General features: G+C 36.6%; 2 long non-coding RNA genes across 2 annotated transcripts; both read left to right on the top strand.

Annotated features, from left to right (window-relative positions):
* Positions 1–7,827: 7,827 nt before the first annotated feature.
* LOC306895055 lies at positions 7,828–9,182 on the top strand. Its single transcript, XR_013786751.1, has 5 exons — positions 7,828–7,939; positions 8,092–8,147; positions 8,356–8,451; positions 8,563–8,727; positions 9,052–9,182. It is a non-coding gene; the product is annotated as an uncharacterized lncRNA (long non-coding RNA).
* Positions 9,183–14,514: 5,332 nt separating this feature from the next.
* LOC306895754 lies at positions 14,515–15,479 on the top strand. The gene is made up of 5 exons (XR_013786839.1): positions 14,515–14,615; positions 14,730–14,782; positions 14,889–14,978; positions 15,063–15,220; positions 15,332–15,479. It is a non-coding gene; the product is annotated as an uncharacterized lncRNA (long non-coding RNA).
* Positions 15,480–17,920: the final 2,441 nt, after the last annotated feature.

Below are 17,920 nucleotides of genomic sequence, written 5' to 3'. Positions count from 1 at the left end.
TCGTCCATCACCCAAGCCGAAGTCACTGAGGTAGTCAAGAAACTCCTCAGTGGCAGGGCACCGGGGGTGGATGAGATTCGCCCTGAGTACCTCAAGTCTCTGGATGTTGTGGGGCTGTCTTGGCTGACACGCCTCTGCAGCATCGCGTGGCGGTCGGGGACAGTGCCTCTGGGATGGCAGACCGGGGTGGTGGTCCCTCTTTTTAAGAAGGGGGACCGGAGGGTGTGTTCCAACTACAGGGGGATCACACTTCTCAGCCTTCCCGGGAAAGTCTATGCCAGGGTACTGGAGAGGAGAATACGGCCGATAGTAGAACCTCGGATTCAGGAGGAACAGTGTGGTTTTCGTCCAGGCCGTGGAACGCTGGACCAGCTCTACACCCTCTACAGGGTGCTGGAGGGTGCATGGGAGTTTGCTCAACCAATCCACATGTGTTTTGTGGATTTGGAGAAAGCATTCGACTGTGTCCCTCGCGGCATCCTGTGGAGGGTGCTTCGGGAGTTTGGGGTCTGTGGTCCTTTGCTAAGGGCTGTCAGGTCCCTGTACGACCGAAGCAGGAGCTTGGTTCGCATTGCCGGCAGTAAGTCGGACCTGTTCCCAGTGCATGTCGGACTCCGGCAGGGCTGCCCTTTGTCACCGGTTCTGTTCGTAATTTTTATGGACAGAATTTCTAGGCGCAGCCAGGGGCCGGAGGGTGTCAGGTTTGGGGACCACACGATCTCGTCTCTGCTATTTGCGAATGATGTCGTCGTGTTGGCCCCTTCAAACCAGGACCTTCAGCATGCACTGGGACGGTTTACAGCAGAGTGTGAAGCGGCTGGAATGAAAATCAGTACCTCCAAATCCGAGGCCATGGTCCTCAGTCGGAAAAGGGTGGCTTGCCCACTTCAGGTTGGTGGAGAGTTCCTTCCTCAAGTGGAGGAGTTTAAGTATCTCGGGGTCTTGTTCACGAGTGAGGGGAGGAGGGAACGGGAGATTGACAGACGGATCGGTGCAGCTTCTGCAGTAATGCGGTCGATGTACCGGTCCGTCGTGGTGAAGAAAGAGCTGAGCCGCAAGGCGAAGCTCTCAATTTACCGGTCAATCTACGTTCCTACTCTCACCTATGGTCATGAGCTTTGGGTCATGACCGAAAGGACAAGATCCCGGATACAGGCGGCTGAAATGAGCTTCCTCCGCAGGGTGGCTGGGCGATCCCTTAGAGATAGGGTGAGAAGCTCGGTCACCCGGGAGGAGCTCGGAGTAGAGCCGCTGCTCCTCCACATCGAGAGGGGTCAGCTGAGGTGGCTTGGGCATCTGTTACGGATGCCTACTGGACGCCTTCCTCGGAAGGTGTTCCGGGCCCGTCCGACCGGGAGGAGACCCCGGGGAAGACCTAGGACACGCTGGTGGGACTATGTCTCCCGGCTGGCCTGGGAACGCCTCGGTGTCCCCCCGGAAGAGCTGGAGGAAGTGTCTAGGGTGAGGGATGTCTGGGCATCTCTGCTTAGACTGCTGCCCCCGCGACCCGGTCCCGGATAAGCGGAAGAAAATGGATGGATGGATGGATTTATGTAATTACGTACATTAAAAGTTGTACAATTATTATAAAATACATCAAATTCTAATCCCCCATCAAAAACAGAGTAAAGTAAGCCAAACATAAAGCTTAATTGGTATGAAACCGAATGTCTTATGAATGTCCAAAGTCAAACTAACTTTACAGCGGTCCATTGCCAACCTCGTTGAGTCGCCAGGTTACTTCCGTTTACACTGAAAAGTTCACGCACATCCACATATGAAATCACTATGCATGCTGTCATTTTATTATATATTTATTATAAGTGTGAGTTATATTTTTGTATGCATGTGCGAGTGTTGTATAGGTGTGTTTGGACGCTTCGAGTAAAAAGTGTACATGCATGCATGAGCTACTAACATTAGATGTATTGATTTAACATTAGTGCGCACATGTTTTTCATATGTGTTTGCTTGAACATCCAATACTATACATGTATATGTTTGTATGCACACTTTTATATATGTATTCATAAGCGCAGTCTGATTTAAACCCCATACGGCGCCTAATACTTTCCTCTTGCATCCTCAAACACCTGCTTTAAATATTACAAACCACTAGAAAGCACCGTCCCGTCCAATCCCACAAACCTTTTAAAACCTTATTTATTATTTCATAGCTTTTATTTTATTAGTTAAATGATGCCGTAAAATTGAGTATTCTTTACTATCGAATAATTGAATATAAGATCAAAATGTGACGGCAAACCTTTTAGTAACTCAAAATAAGCAGAAACAGCATTTCAAACATACGGAGAAAAAGTCAGAAAATGTGAATCTTCGCTCATGACTCCTCAGAAAGCCCGTTTTTTCCCACTAGATGACGCATTGAGCTAACGCTCGTTTTTCTTTTTTTACTAAATTGGTTTGTAGATTATGGAAGCCCGTTTCCGCCAGGGTTGGGAATATTTTTTGAATTAGTATCTCATAATAATGACTTAAGTATGTCAAAATAATGAGAAACTAAGTCGAAATTTCGACTTAGTAAGTCAAAATAATGACGTAGTATCTCATAATAATGACTTAGTATCTCATAATAATGACTTAGTATCTCATAATAATGACTTAGTAAGTCAAAATAATGACTTAGTATCTCATAATAATGACTTAGTAAGTCAAAATAATGACTTAGTATCTCATAATAATGACTTAGTAAGTCAAAATAATGACTTAGTATCTCATAATAATGACTTAGTATCTCATAATAATGACTTAGTATCTTATAATAATGAGAAACTTTTTTGAGATACTTAAGTCATTATTATGAGATCCTTAGTCATTATTATGAGATACTAAGTCATTATTATGAGATACTAAGTCATTATTTTGACTTACTAAGTCATTATTATGAGATACTAAGTCATTATTATGAGATACTAAGTCCTTATCTTGACTTACTAAGTCATTATTATGAGATACTAAGTCATTATTTTGACTTACTAAGTCATTATTATGAGATACTAAGTCATTATTATGAGATACTAAGTCATTATTTTGACTTACTAAGTCATTATTATGAGATACTAAGTCATTATTATGAGATACTAAGTCCTTATCTTGACTTACTAAGTCATTATTATGAGATACTTAGTCATTATTTTGACTTACTAAGTCATTATTATGAGATACTAAGTCATTATTATGAGATACTAAGTCATTATTATGAGATACTAAGTCATTATTATGAGATACTAAGTCATTATTATGACTTACTAAGTCATTATTATGAGATACTAAGTCATTATTATGACTTACTAAGTCATTATTATGAGATACTAAGTCATTATTATGACTTACTAAGTCATTATTATGAGATACTAAGTCATTATTACGAGATACTAAGTCATTATTATGACTTACTAAGTCATTATTATGAGATACTACGTCATTATTATGACTTACTAAGTCGAAATTTCGACTTAGTTTCTCATTATTTTGACATACTTAAGTCATTATTATGAGATACTAATTAAAAAAATATTCCCAACCCTGGCGGAAACGGGCTTCCATAGAGATGTACTACATATTGTCATAAAATAATGTAAACATTTAAACTGAACTACTTTCACTTGCTTGACCCTAATAGCTTGCGGATAAAACCTCTTGGGTGGTTTTGATAAACATCTTTATCTTGGTCCTGCTTTCTATCAAAGAGACAGTCCTAATCTAAACCCTATCCATAACCCAAAGTCTACTTTAAACTCAGATGGACCATGTTGACAAGATACCTTTCGTGCTTACACTTTACAATGAGGATCTATTTGTAAACATCAGTTATTGCATCAGTTAACGCGAACAAATGCACAAAAGCACAACATATTCAGCATTTACTAATCTTTGTTAAAGGTTAATATTAATAAGCTTTAATTGTTAATGGTTTGTTCACGTTAGGTCGTTGTGCATTTACTTTGTTAACATAATGGCACCAGAATCAAGTACTAAAGTGCTTGGATGCAGCAGTAGAGACCAAGAAAGTGGCAGCAAATGCCATCCCCCAAAATGCCCAGGCTAACTAGGTAAAAATCCAACCATATTCGCAGGGGCAGAAAACGAGGTCCAAGCCCTTTCCCCAGATTCAGGTCTGCTGAGTATAGCCAGGGATGGGGAAATGCGAGTAGATTTAAACCACAGACTTTCTTTAAAAAAGTAGTGTTGTGTGTTGTAATGTTACGGAACCGGGGGACCTGAGCATGAATTAACGGTGCCAGTGGGGCGACAACAGTCTTAGCCCAGGGGGTGGTGCGTATGGTTGCGTTGATTTTGGTAATGTGTTGTGCTGTTATGCCATACGGGGCCAGGGGCTCTGAGCATGCATTAACGGTCCCAGTGGGTCTAGAATAGCCGCGCATTAGTGTTCTGCTACCTGACCTGAGCCCGACGGGTCCCGAAATCAACCTGCGCTGAGGGTGTCTTGTGATTAAAGGAATTTTTTACTTTCAACATACATTTTCATGATCATTTACTCACCCCTGTTGTCATCCAAGATTTACATTTAGTCATTTAGCAGACGCTTTAATCCAAAGCGATTTACAAAGAGTTCAGGAAGCAATAAGCGATATGTCATAAAAGAGCAATAGTACGATAGGTGCTAATACAAAGTTACTTTCTGCAAAAAGTAGTTTCAACAAAAGCTAGACCACTACCTGTTGAGAGAAGAGAGAGAGTTGGTGTTTTGTTTGTCTGTCAAGTATTCACATAAGAGATGGGTTTTAAGTCGTTTTTTGTGAGAGATGTGGTTGACCGGACCGCGTTAGGAAGAATGTTCCACCAGGAAGGAGTTGTGAAGGAGACACAGCATATACATAACAAGATGTTTATCTATTTCTTTCTTTAGTCGAAAAAAAATTAAGGTTTTTGATTAAAACATTCCAGGCTTAGTGGAAATAGTGCACTATACTCCATATAATGGACTTCAATGGACTCCAAACGGTTGAAGGTCAAAATGACAGTTTCAGTGCAGCTTCAAAGGGCTTTAAACGATACCAGACGATGAATAAGGGTGTTATCTAGCTAAAAAAATTGCTCTGTTCTGCAAAGCTCACTCATTACTTCACGTAGGTAATTACGTGAAAAAAGTCACGATTGACGTGGTAGGGCAGTGTGAAAAGATCCATCTCATCTTCTCTTCCAAGTTAAAAATCGTCAGACAACGTTGTTTTACCTTTACGTATTACCTGAAGTTGTGAGCGCGCCTTGCAGAACAGAGCAAGGCGAGCATTTGTGTTTTTAAATCATCTAAAAAAAAATTAAATGACCGATCAATTAGATAGATAAGACCCTTATTCACTGTCTGGTATTGTTTAAAGCCCATTGAAGCTGCACTGAAACGGTCATTTTACCCTTCAACGTTTGGAGTCCATTAAAGTCCACTTCCAGCCGGCGTCAAGTCCGCCCTGCCGGCCTTCCAGCCGGCGTCAAGTCCTGTTATTCTTGGTCTTGCAGCGGAGTCATGGCATAGCCTTAGGTTTTGTGTGAGAAAGCCATGTGCTTTCTCGTGTCTCGTCAGTGTTTTCCGCCATCTCGTTTCCTCGTTAACCTTCCCTGAGTGTTTCAGTACCCGCACCTGACCCTTGTTTACTATCCTTTGTCTGTCTCCCTTTAAAACATCCTCGTGTTCATTGTCCTGTGCTCGTTCGTTGCATCTAGTGTACTGGTATGCCTTGCTACTTCATGCTTTATGCTATGCTATGCCATGTCTTTGAGTTGTTAGTCTAGGTGTTTTTGTAGTTGTATTCTTGTCAAGTGTTTAGTCTGTAGTTAGTTCAGTTTAGTGTGTACCCTGTTGTCACCCCCTCGTGGGTTTTTGTTTTGTTTCTGTTTTCTGTATATATTAAAGTCCTTGTTAACCCCTTCATCCCCGTTTCGCTGCCTGCAATTGGGTTCTCTCTCTCACACATCCTTGACAATGCCAATCTGACGAACTCAAATCTCCTTTCCTCTATTCATATTCTTGACTGCTCCCCCGGTCATGCATACGGCATGGGAAAAGTCCTTTTGGGCAATTTAACTGTGCTGAAATATTGTACCAGATGTACTGTAAGTGTGCTATCAGGGTGAAAGGTCCTGGCAGATCGCAAGCCATAAACAAACAACTTTCTATGTCCTTTTTATAAATTTAGTGCAGTAAAAAGTATGACATTTGGTTCAAATGTTGTGAAGGTAAAGTCTGAAAAATTAATACTCAAGTAAGGTGCAGATACTCAAAAAGTGTACTTAAGTACAGTACTATTACAACGCATTAGGCCATCATCTCTCTACACATGGTTCCCCAAATGAAACTTTATTGTAAAGTGTTAACTTTTTATAGAAAAATCAGATAACCAATATGTTTTAAATACAAGCCTCTGAAAAACTAAACTTAAAGTATAAAAAAAATCTCTATATATATTATTACGATGCATTTGGGACATATTGACGTTTAAATGATACGAAAAAAAACGTATGCAAAGTACAGAAATGTTTCTTCTGACAAATTAAAGATGATCAAAATAGTTTTTTAAAGTTTACATTTACACCATTACATCCTTAATCATGAAATAATGCCAACAGCTTCACTCGATCTCGAGTTTTAGCATTATTGAAACAGCACTAGGATACAGGAACATAGCACTGTGAGTTGAGTCAGTAGCTAGTCATTTATCAGTATTCCACGGCAAAAAGATCTCAAGATAAACTGTGGGCAGCTAGAGGTAGACAACTTATGAAATCAACACCACCTCACGCAAACTGTGTCTTGCATTGTCATGTCTGTGTCACAGTGAAGGATCAGTACATCTCCACACCTGCTTCAGTAGATTGTTGAACAAACATCTGTCATGTCAGACTTATGGTTGAAGAATCATTTGAGAAATCAAATGCATTTTAATAACGTAACGTAAATACTTGATAGGCCTGAAAAAATAATCAGAAAATCTAAACAATCTAAAATCTATTCATCATTGATAAAACACTACATTTTGAATTCCAGATTTTTGAAGATAATCTGTTCTGCTCTGGTATATAACTTGTATAATGTACGTCATTTGTGTAGAAATTGGACAAGGTCATTCGTGTTTTCACTTCCACAGAATGAGAAGGTGCTATTTATCGACATACAAAATGTACAGGATACATCTTAAAATGGATTAAAAATACACTATTCGTTCTGCATAAAATGTGCAGGATTGGCTTTTTCAGCATTCACTGTCATTTTATTTTATGTGATTATATTTTTAAAACCGTACATGCATACTTATGATGTGAATACAAAAATCTGTCTATAATTCAGAAGAAAATTCTTTTTATAATTTGACACGCAGACTTAATAGAGCTAGAAATAGAACAGAAAATGAATCACATTAGTATTGTATATTATTGTAGTAGCCTATGTATAATTTTCTGGTCTGTTTTCATTACTTAGCAGCATAGATTTATAAATAACCTTGACCTGACATAAGTGAAAGAATAAATGTCCTGCCTGCTGATAATTGTATTTATGTCCTTCAGAATGAAAGCTTAACAATAAAAATTAAACAGAGTAACATGTTGTCTTTAGTTATGTTTGAATTATACATGTAATTGAATATGAACTGTTATTCAGGCAAATTGAAGGCACTATCTTTGCAGCTACTATTTAACTATAAACAACAAAATTTATAACAAAGATTTTTTTTCTCACAATCTCCTAACAATAGTTTTTCATTGATCAATCATCTGCGGTTTGTGGTTGGAGAGTAAATAGTCATTGTGGTTGATACAAAGCCTTATAAGAAAGAGTCCAGAGGCTTCTGAGGAACACAGAGGATCAGACTTTGAAAGATTCTTCATTCTTCAGTTTACAGCTCATCATCTAAGATGCTCCGCCACATCTTTCTTGTCACCTTGCTCGTGTCCTTCTACTCAGGTAAAATTTGCACTGATCGAAAAATGACTTATTATTGTTTGACTCATCGTGGTTTTACAAAGTTTACCAAATGTTTTCGTATATGGCCTGAAATCTTTAAACGCTTTTAGTAAAAGATGTGTATGAACTATTTTTATTCATTATTTTAACAGCCAATGCAGACGACGTGAAGATCCGTGATCAACAACTGAAAGAACTTCAAAAGATCGTAAGCTTTTACTCATTATAATGATGTTAAAGACAAATCAATAAGCAACAGCTCTTGATATATTGATGGGTATTTATCAGCAAAGCTCAGAGCCAGTCGACTGGCATTATGTTTCACATGATCTGATCATCCAGGGTTGTGCAGTGCAGTAATGTCAAAATATTTTATGATGTTTTGTTTTTGATTCATATCTGTATATGTTTGTCAGTATGACGAGGAAAATCTGCAATTTCCCGATAAGTGCTCATTATGCATAAAACTTGTGACATGGCTGAAAAAACATCTTCCTCCTCAGCCAACAGTGGTAAGAGCTGCACAAATGAAACAAACATTTAAATAAAAACATGAAATATTGTAAACATGCCTAAATAACATACTGTACATGTGATATCTTTTGCTTTATCATTTTTCTTAGGAAAAAATTAAGGAACTTCTAAAAATGGCATGTGGAATTTTTCAAATTCCCAGTTTAATTTGCAATGTCCTTGTGGATGTTATTGCTCATGGAATCATAAAAATAATTACTGAAGAACCAAACATCATCTGTGGGAAAATTCATCTCTGTAAAGCCACAGATTAGGTACCAGAAAACCTTACTCTCTCTACTCTTGTGTCTTCTGTTGAAATGTTTTTAACTAAAGATGCTTTGGTGTTAAATTATACACTACTGAATTTACACAAAAGACAAAGCATGAAAGGTTTTGTAAAGGTTTGTTTTCTAGTATCTTTCAATCAGATACTGGTTTATTTTGCAGTTTATGTACATTCTCTATGGCCAATTTTGATTCCAGTCTATTTAATAAAATGACCTAAAATATTGTATGGTACACGTTTCTATCAAGTTTTTTTGACTGTAACAGTATTGGAAGTGTTAAATAAGTAACACTTTTTTGGTCTGCTTTAGTTACAGGTCAGAATCAGCTGGTTATCCCATCTGATCGAACACGTCGACAATCTCTGAATGAGGAGAAATTACAAATGAAGCTTTGCATGCATTAAAAAAACATTCAAATAAAAAAATATACAGTAACAATTAATTTTGGTGTTTTTGTGTGTCTTTCTATGTGGTACTATTTAGCTATATCTGAACTGAAGAATATTATAAAGATAATAAGAAAAGATTATTTGAAATCATTGTTTTTAAAACATACATGATAACTAAGGCATCTTATTAATCTTTTTGAGTGATAGGAAATGTCAAGGCATTTACATTATTTCATATAGCCTTCAGTGTTCTCATCACCAGTAGTGTGCTGCTGTAAAAATGACAAACCCTTTTGATAACGTCAGTTAATATTTAGAGATGGATACACAAGCCTACACTTTCTTAATTCCCCTCATACCGCCTCCTTCTTTATAGTCTGTTGCTCCTCCCCCCAAAGGATCAGAAAACTATTAAATAAACAAGATCCTTTTCTTTCCCTTGGGGTCTATTTGACCTATTTAATGATTAAATACATAAAACACTTTCGTGACTATCACAAACTACCCGGACAATATGTGGGCAGAGAAAGATTTTGACAGATTTGGTTTTCTTCAGGGGAGAAAGAACATCTGCAATTGATCTTTACGAGCTGTCAGCTGTCACATTGTCTAGCAAAATGGAGAAGAGCTTTAAAGTATACAGTGTGTTTAAAGATACATTAAGGTATAATAATGCTAATGTGATTGTTCGCCATCTAAGGCTGATAAATATAACTATACATTACATATGAAACAATGAATGAATAAATACTTAAATGGAAAGAAGTGCTGTATTTACATTTGTGTGACAGTTAATGGCTACAATGTTGTCTATGCAACAACGGCCACTTCCGTTTCCTGTTAGTAAGTCCCAGTGCGAGCATATTGTTTTGCTAAACACTTTTCCATAACAAAAACAGTACATACTTTTAGTTGGAGAATTGGGAGGGACGCAGCAAATGTGTATTTTCTCAGTTTTGCAAAGTTACGTGATGACATCACAACGTGATTTAGCACACAAGACAAATGTTCGCCACCTATTGGCATATGTATGTAATATATGACGAAATGATACTGAACGATTCAGTGAACGAGTCTGAACAAATCATTTTGGTGAACGAACTGAAAAAGAACGAATCACTGAAATGAATCAACATTCCCATCACTACATTTTTGACATGTTAAGGGACCGTTCACATCTCGCATCTTTTTCACACGCAAGTTCGCTATTTTAAATGTAGGCAGGCAGGCTCTCTCAACTTTCCTGCACCGCATCGAGATGAAAATATTTAGCTGCATCCCATGGTTGCTTAGACACGACAGACACACGGATTAAGCAATCACCCTGCCGCTTTTGAAGAAAGGAGAAAGCAGTGCGGCCCGCGTATTGCACCTGGTTTTACACGCATAATGTGAACGGCCCCTTAAATGTTATAAACATGAACGTTTGCAAAGTAGAGAAATTTCACTTTTGACAAATCAAAGATGATGTATCAAACTCAGTAGCTACTCATTTGTCAGCATGGAAAGGGGGATCAGTTGAAATATTCAGTGCTAAAAGAACATGATATGGGTTTGGAAGGACATGAAAAACAACATTTTTGGATGAACCTTAGAAAGTCGCAGGTTGGCTAAAGATCTCAAGATAAACTGTGGGCAGCCAGAGGTAGACAGCTTATGAAATCAACACCGCCTCACGCAAACCTTTTCTTGCATTGTCATGTCTGTCTCACATCATCAGAACATCTCTACACCTGCTTGAGTGGATTCTTGTATCATCATCACCACATTGTTGAACAAATATCTGCATCTGTTCAGCTGAGAAAAGACATGCCAGACATATTGTGTAAGAAACAAGAAACTCTTGAGCATTCAAATGCATTTTAATAAATAAAGTTCTTGTACATATCAAACTACAATTAACTATCCACCACAGGTACTAAAAACTTGTCACTTTTTATTTTGATTTAAAGATATATGAGAAGATAATTTGTTTGGGTATTAGGAATTTGACTTATATGTGTGTACAAAAATCTGTTTATAATTCATAAGATAATTACTTTTATAATAGAGCAATATCAGAAACAGCCTTAAAAACCTACAGACAATTAATCATACAAATAATATCTTATTTGACAGTATGTATTTATTTTTGGTCTGTTTTCATTACATGAAAATTGTATTGAATTGAAACAATACAAAATTGTAAACGCCGCTATATAAATAAACTTGACTTGACATTATAAGAGAAAGATTAAATGCTGGTAATTGTAGTCATGTTATGCCGAATGAAAGCCTGACAATACAAATGAATAACATGTTGTCTTTATGTTTGAATCATGTCATTTAATATGAACTGTTATTCAGACGAATTTAAGTCACTGTCTTTGCAGTTATACTAGTTAAAGCTACAACCAACAAAAGTTATAAGGATTTTTTTCAGAAAATATTTAGTTTTTTAAGGATCTTCTGTCTGTGGTTTGTGGTTGGAGAGTGAATAGTCACTGTGGTTTATTCAAAGCCCTATAAGAAAGAGTCCAGAGGCTTCTGAAGAACACAGAGGATCAGACTGTCAAAGATTCTTCATCGTTCAGGTCACAACATCATCATCTAAGATGCTCCGCCACATCTTTCTTGTCACCTCGTTCTTATTTTCTTATAGGTAAAATCTGAACTTTCTTTCAGTAAGTCATGATGCATAAAATATTTATCTTTATCCATTATTTTTGACAGTCTGTGCACGTAGAGCAGAATCCATCAAAGACAAAGATGAAAAGATTTCTCTAAGTTTCTGATCACTTTTCCTGTTTTGTTTAAGACGAATGTAAAACACTAAATCTGTTAGTAACACGACTATGGATGCAAATATGTTATTGAACTGTTTATACAATCATGAGATCTGGTTTTCCTGATGCTCACCTGCAGAGCTTAACCCATAAAGCTGTGAGTCCAGAATTATCTCAAGTGAAGCTCCAGGGTTTTACAGACATTCATGGTATTTATATGTGTATGTTTGGTCTGCTTCTCTGGACGAAATAAGCTGAAAGTGGATCTGACTTTGTATTGCACCCAGTGTCAGTCCATTGTGAAAAACGTGACACAACAACTCACAGCTGTATCATCAGAAGTCCCACCGCATTAATAAACCCCTTATTTAAAATTATTTGTCTCGGCTTGTGTATAGATTGACTAGTTCAATCTATAGATGCTGTAATGGTGTTAAGAATGAAACAATAAATATACACTGTGTGTAATAAATTTTGTCAGGTCATATGACATTTCATCCGTACTTTCATTTGTAAGACAATAAATTACTTTCTTAAAACATTTGCTTCATAGACAAGAAATGTATGCTGACAGAAAAGTGCAGCTAAAGCTTTAATGAACACAATTATTTGCCTGCTTTAAATAGTTAAGTACAATCGACTTGGCTTTACAAGTCATTTCAGCTTTTTTACATTACTTGACATTACTGTTACAAATAGGTTATGCATTCATTTCAAGTTAAATCAACTCACTACTGGGTAAAACTTTAAAACGTAAGTTAAATGACTTGTAGAGCTCAATATCTTGATCAATAGCAGCAGACTGTTTTTGGTCTTTTTTCAACATTTTACTCTTTAAACTATGAAGGACACTTAAACAATCTTTGAAACGTATTTAAGAATACCCTTATGCACAGTATACGCACCCCAAACATATCTGGAAAACCATATCATCTGCTCTGCTTTTGTTTGAATGTATTAAAATTCACCCACCCCCCCCTTGTTTCTCTTTTGTATGTCCTTCTACTTCATATAAAGTATTAATGCTCATTATTTGTGCCCTGGACAAGTTTGTACGTTTGCTTTTTCAAGTTCAAATTACAAACATTCAAATGGGATTTATTTAGGCTTTAATAAACTCAGTTAAACAATGTGGTAATGACCTGCAAGATTCAAGAGGATGAAGAGATGATATCAAACATAAAACATCTTTATCTGCAATGTGCAGTTACACAGTGACTCTCAGTAGAGGGGGCCATTTCACTTCACTTGAGATATTTTAAACATTCGGATATCAACTATTTTTATTTCAAGTTTATTTGAAACGAGTCAGATGGCAAGCTCATTGCGAAACAATCTTTAGTAGTCGAGGTAATTGTTCTACCCTGTCGATAACGACTTATAGGGCTGATTTCTGAAGTGCGCTAAGATGGTGATAGGCGACAAGTCTAGTTTATGATTAAATCGATGAGTGGGTCTATTGATGAGTTGGAATTTAAGCCAAAGCTTTACTGCACATCAGCGCAGAGTCCACAAAAGGCAGATTATACCGCACTTGTAAAATCTGCTGCAGGTTGTTTCAACCCATGTTTGGGTGAAACATGGACAACCCCAACCAGCAATGGGGTAAAGGAATCTTACATTTTCTAATGTGAAGTTCAAGTGAAATGGCCTCCACTCCCAAGAATCATTGAGTAACTGACACATTGCAGTAAGTGACATATGTTTTATTTTTGATATCATCTCTACATCCTTTTGAATCTTGCAGGTCATCGCCCACATTGTTTAACTCACCCTGCATCCACCCAGCTGAGTCAAGACCTGGACACATTTTTGTGTCACTTAATAAAGATTTACATTTCTTTAAAGCGAAGAAATAAATGTGCAAACGTATATAGGACACAAATAATGAGTATTTACTTAAATGTTTATTACATATTTTAAAATGCCCTCATGAAGGAGAAAACATTAAGGAGAAATTCGAACAAAAGAATGTTGACTTTCAAAAGTGGTTGGTAATGGTTGTATTGTGTACATATCAAACACACAGTATAATGCAATGTTAATTTATGGATAAAAAAAACTATTAAAATACTCAGAGTTTCAATGAAAAGTGCAACGTCTGTGTTTATATCATTACATTTGTACCAAAGCAATTTTGAAAAACATAAACGATCACATTTAAAAATACAGTGTTTTAAACCAACTGTTGCGATCCATCTACAAACAAAATAATCAAATAAAAATCCCTGGGACATGTTAAGAAATACTTTTAAAGGGTAAGAAGTGCAAAGAACAGCCTGGATCTTCAATGTTCTTGAGCTTTATAAAAGCTTTTGTTTTTAAAACAAAACGCACTTTTTGTGAGTAAATGTTAAGAAAATTGCACTCTCTTTAGTTATGTGTAAGTTTCATCGATAATAATAAAATAAAATATGACCTGTTTTAAACATTCCTTGCTTTTAATAAAGCATTCATGTATTTATCAAACATAACAGCAGAATTGCTTCATGGAAATTGCCTCACAATCACTTGTTTGACCCCCACATCACCCCAATGTGGTTTGTGATCAAGAAGTGAAAACTCATTGTGGTTTATTCACGTCTCTATAAGAAGGTGTCCACGGGCATCTACAGAACACAGACGACCCGATTCTGCAAGTTTCTTCTTTGTGTCTGTAACATCTCAACATTCAAGATGCTCCGAAACATCTTTCTTGTCTCCTTGATGATCTACTCAGGTAAAATCAGCGTTTATGTGATCTAACATGATGTTATGATACTAAATGATACTGGATATGAGCAATCAATAACATATATAAAGCTTCAACTGATGTTTAGATTTATTTCCACAGTTTTTGCGCAAGACTGGAGACTGCAGCATGTGGAATGGGATGAATTACCTTACGTATGTGTCTTTTGATATAAACATCTAGCAAAATGAATAGTAAATAACAAGTTGTCAAATGAAAGCAAGTTAAGTGCTGGTGTTCTTATTGTATTTTGTTTTTTAGGAAATGCACTTCACGCTGCCTGGTGCTTGCAGTGCCTGTAAGTGGATTGTGCAGACAGTGAAAAAAGAAATCAGTCCTCAAAGCACTCAGGTAGCCCTCATTGCACAAAATCTAGTCATTGTCTCTTTTACTTGTAAATGTATATTAAGATGTTTTTTATTCTGTTTTAATTAGGAAGAAATAAAGACACTTCTGCATTTGGCATGCACTGCAATCCCCCCTCCCCTGCCACTGATCTGCAACTTTATTGTTGATAAGTATGTGGATATTTTGGCCAGACTGATAACCAAAGCTGACGCAGATGTTATCTGTGGCACAATCAAACTCTGCTAGTAGGTACCACCGTTTCCTTTCCCAGTCAAGGTCACATTTTCTATCTTATAAATACATGCTTTATGGATTTATAAATGAGATTCTTAATGGTGTTTCTTTTTTACTTACAGGTCAAAAGCACTTATAAAGGAATTCATGTAAACAAAGCTAAATAAAAAACATACATCGAAATTCAATTGTCTGTTTTTTCCAAGCACAAATTGAAGTGTTTTCAAATGTTTTTTGTAACAGTAAATAAACTGTCCTATTTTCAAACGATTTGCATATCAAACAACTGACTACAATGTAAAAAACCCCAAATTATATTAACTCCATGTGGCAAATGACAATAGATTAAGCAAAAATAGATCTTATAAAAATATGGTCATAGTATCAATTATATACGTTTATTCCACATTTTATGTAACTCTCAGAAATATATTTGATGTACTTTCCAGAAAGAAAATGTAATTACATGTAGGCCTATGTATACTTGACTTAAAGAAATAGTTAAGGGTTTATTTCAAGGTGTTAAATTCACATAAAGAAAGCTTATACATGTTTACTAGTCACGATCCTGTCCTTCTTGTCAGGAGTTTTCTATAGTTCTGTGGACAGGGTCGTGACACGAGTATCAATTTCACCCAGAACGTGATCCAAAGGACTGAAATACAGTCTGCGTAGCTCCGTTTTATCATTGCTGTTGCCTCCAGTTGTTTCCTCAACTGCATAGACACTCAGGTTTTGATTGACCTGTTGACTTGGACTGTGGCAATGTTGAGGCGGCGAACCAATTTCTTATATCAATTATTCATTTTTTATTGAAAACTAATGTTAAACACACGACACACTTTGCCCTCGCTCTCTTACAGAACGTTAAGCCGCCTTTCTGATTTACGTAGCGCCAGCTGCAGCATTTGTAATTGGCTCTCTATGTTAACACTGCATTATGGGTTAGTAGTACACTTTGGACTAAAACTACGTTGTTCTTATGTTATACCTTAAGCTGTGCCTTATCATTAAAACGTGTTTCCCGAAACCTTCTTAGTTAAGTGAACCTTCTGTAAGTCACACTGTCTTAAGGTTGGTCTGGACCGCTCTTAGCTATACCTTATCACTGTTGACGGTTCATTCTAAACATTCTCACATATAAAATGTAATATAATAATTGAATATAAAATTGAATTATTATTACATTTATATATTTTACTTGAACTTAGTTTAAATTTTACAAATAAAATACTCTTTTTATTATAGCCTATTATCCCAAGACACATCAGCTGGCAAACCATTTTACAGGAAAGGCTTAGGAGTCTAAGGGAATGAATGTTATGGGAGTTCGGTCAAACTACGGCAGCAAGACTGCAAATAGTTCAAAATCAAAGACGCCGCTGTGACTGGAGCCAGCAAGTGTATGTGCACTATTTCATAAGAAATCATTTGAGTCCCTTTGCTGCCATATCAGAAGAGACAATTCTACAAAAATGTCTCCTGCCACAGGAGCAAACTCAGCAGCTTTTAGATCTTGTTGGTCTAACTAACTCAAGACAAACTCAACGGAGCAGACACTAAATTCAGATGTTTTTCGTTTCCAATCCAGGTGTTTTTTATAGCAACATACACTGTATTATGATCATATAAACCAGACACAGGTATGATGAAATGTATCTCATAATTTTAAATTAATACATAGTGAAAAACACACATTCACTCCCTTTTAGTATTTTTCTTGACATGAATAAAAACATTTAATTGCAATATCAAAATACAACATTTAAGGGCTGAACAATTATGGCATACTTGTATATATTATTCCTCTTGATTTATACGTGTGATTCATAATGTTGATTATATTTTAATGTTTTAATATACGAGGCCATAAACTACATGATTTGTGCTGTAAACACGCCACTTGAGCATCCAGTGAGCAAGCACAATAAAAGTGTACAACACGTGTACAACTTTTTTAATGCACGCAACAGCAGGTGTGACGCTCCTTATGACCCAACGTTTTTAACGTTATTTTTATCCCATGCATCCTAATAAATGCGACGATACCTTTAGGGTCTTTCTGTCATGTTCATTCACTTACTGCTGTAAGCAAAACATTGTTGATGTACTATGTAGATATTTATGAATGTGTACATTTTAGGAACAAAAGCTAATTGTTTGAATGCTGTCTAAATGTTTTCTGTCTTGTACCTATCGGTGCATCCCTAACTAGAAGTATTGAACTAGTAAACAATCACGTGTAAGTTCACTTGTAGATACAGTACAAATGAAAAATGTTGTTGAAAGCTAGTTGTGTACCTGAAACTTTACCACAATACACTTTATAAACTAAAAAGTGGGCCAATGTCCAAAGTATTATTAAAATACTGTCCTAGGAGCAGGTTGTGACAGCCATCTTGTGACTGGAAGCATCCACAGAAAAATGAATAGAATGTAAAAAATGGCCCTTGGTTTTAACATTATCATAGAAGTAAATCATATGCTATCAACCATGTTATGCGATTATTCGTGTTTTCAGGAAAATCATTGCAACAACTGCCTCAACATAAAAGCCATAGAGAAACTGAATTTAGTTTCAAAAATATACTTTGTATGTTTGGAAAATAAAGAAAACGTTCTTCTGAGAAATCATAGCAGAAGTATACCTTTTGGGTACCTTTTAAGACTCTTTGAGACTCTGCGATCAGTTTACAGTTTATTCTGTAATT

Source organism: Barbatula barbatula, assembly GCF_947034865.1.
Source record: "Barbatula barbatula genome assembly, chromosome: 6".
Lineage (NCBI taxonomy): Eukaryota > Metazoa > Chordata > Actinopteri > Cypriniformes > Nemacheilidae > Barbatula > Barbatula barbatula.
The sequence above is the reverse complement of the archived record's forward strand: the minus strand, read 5'-3'. Positions and strand labels throughout refer to the sequence as shown.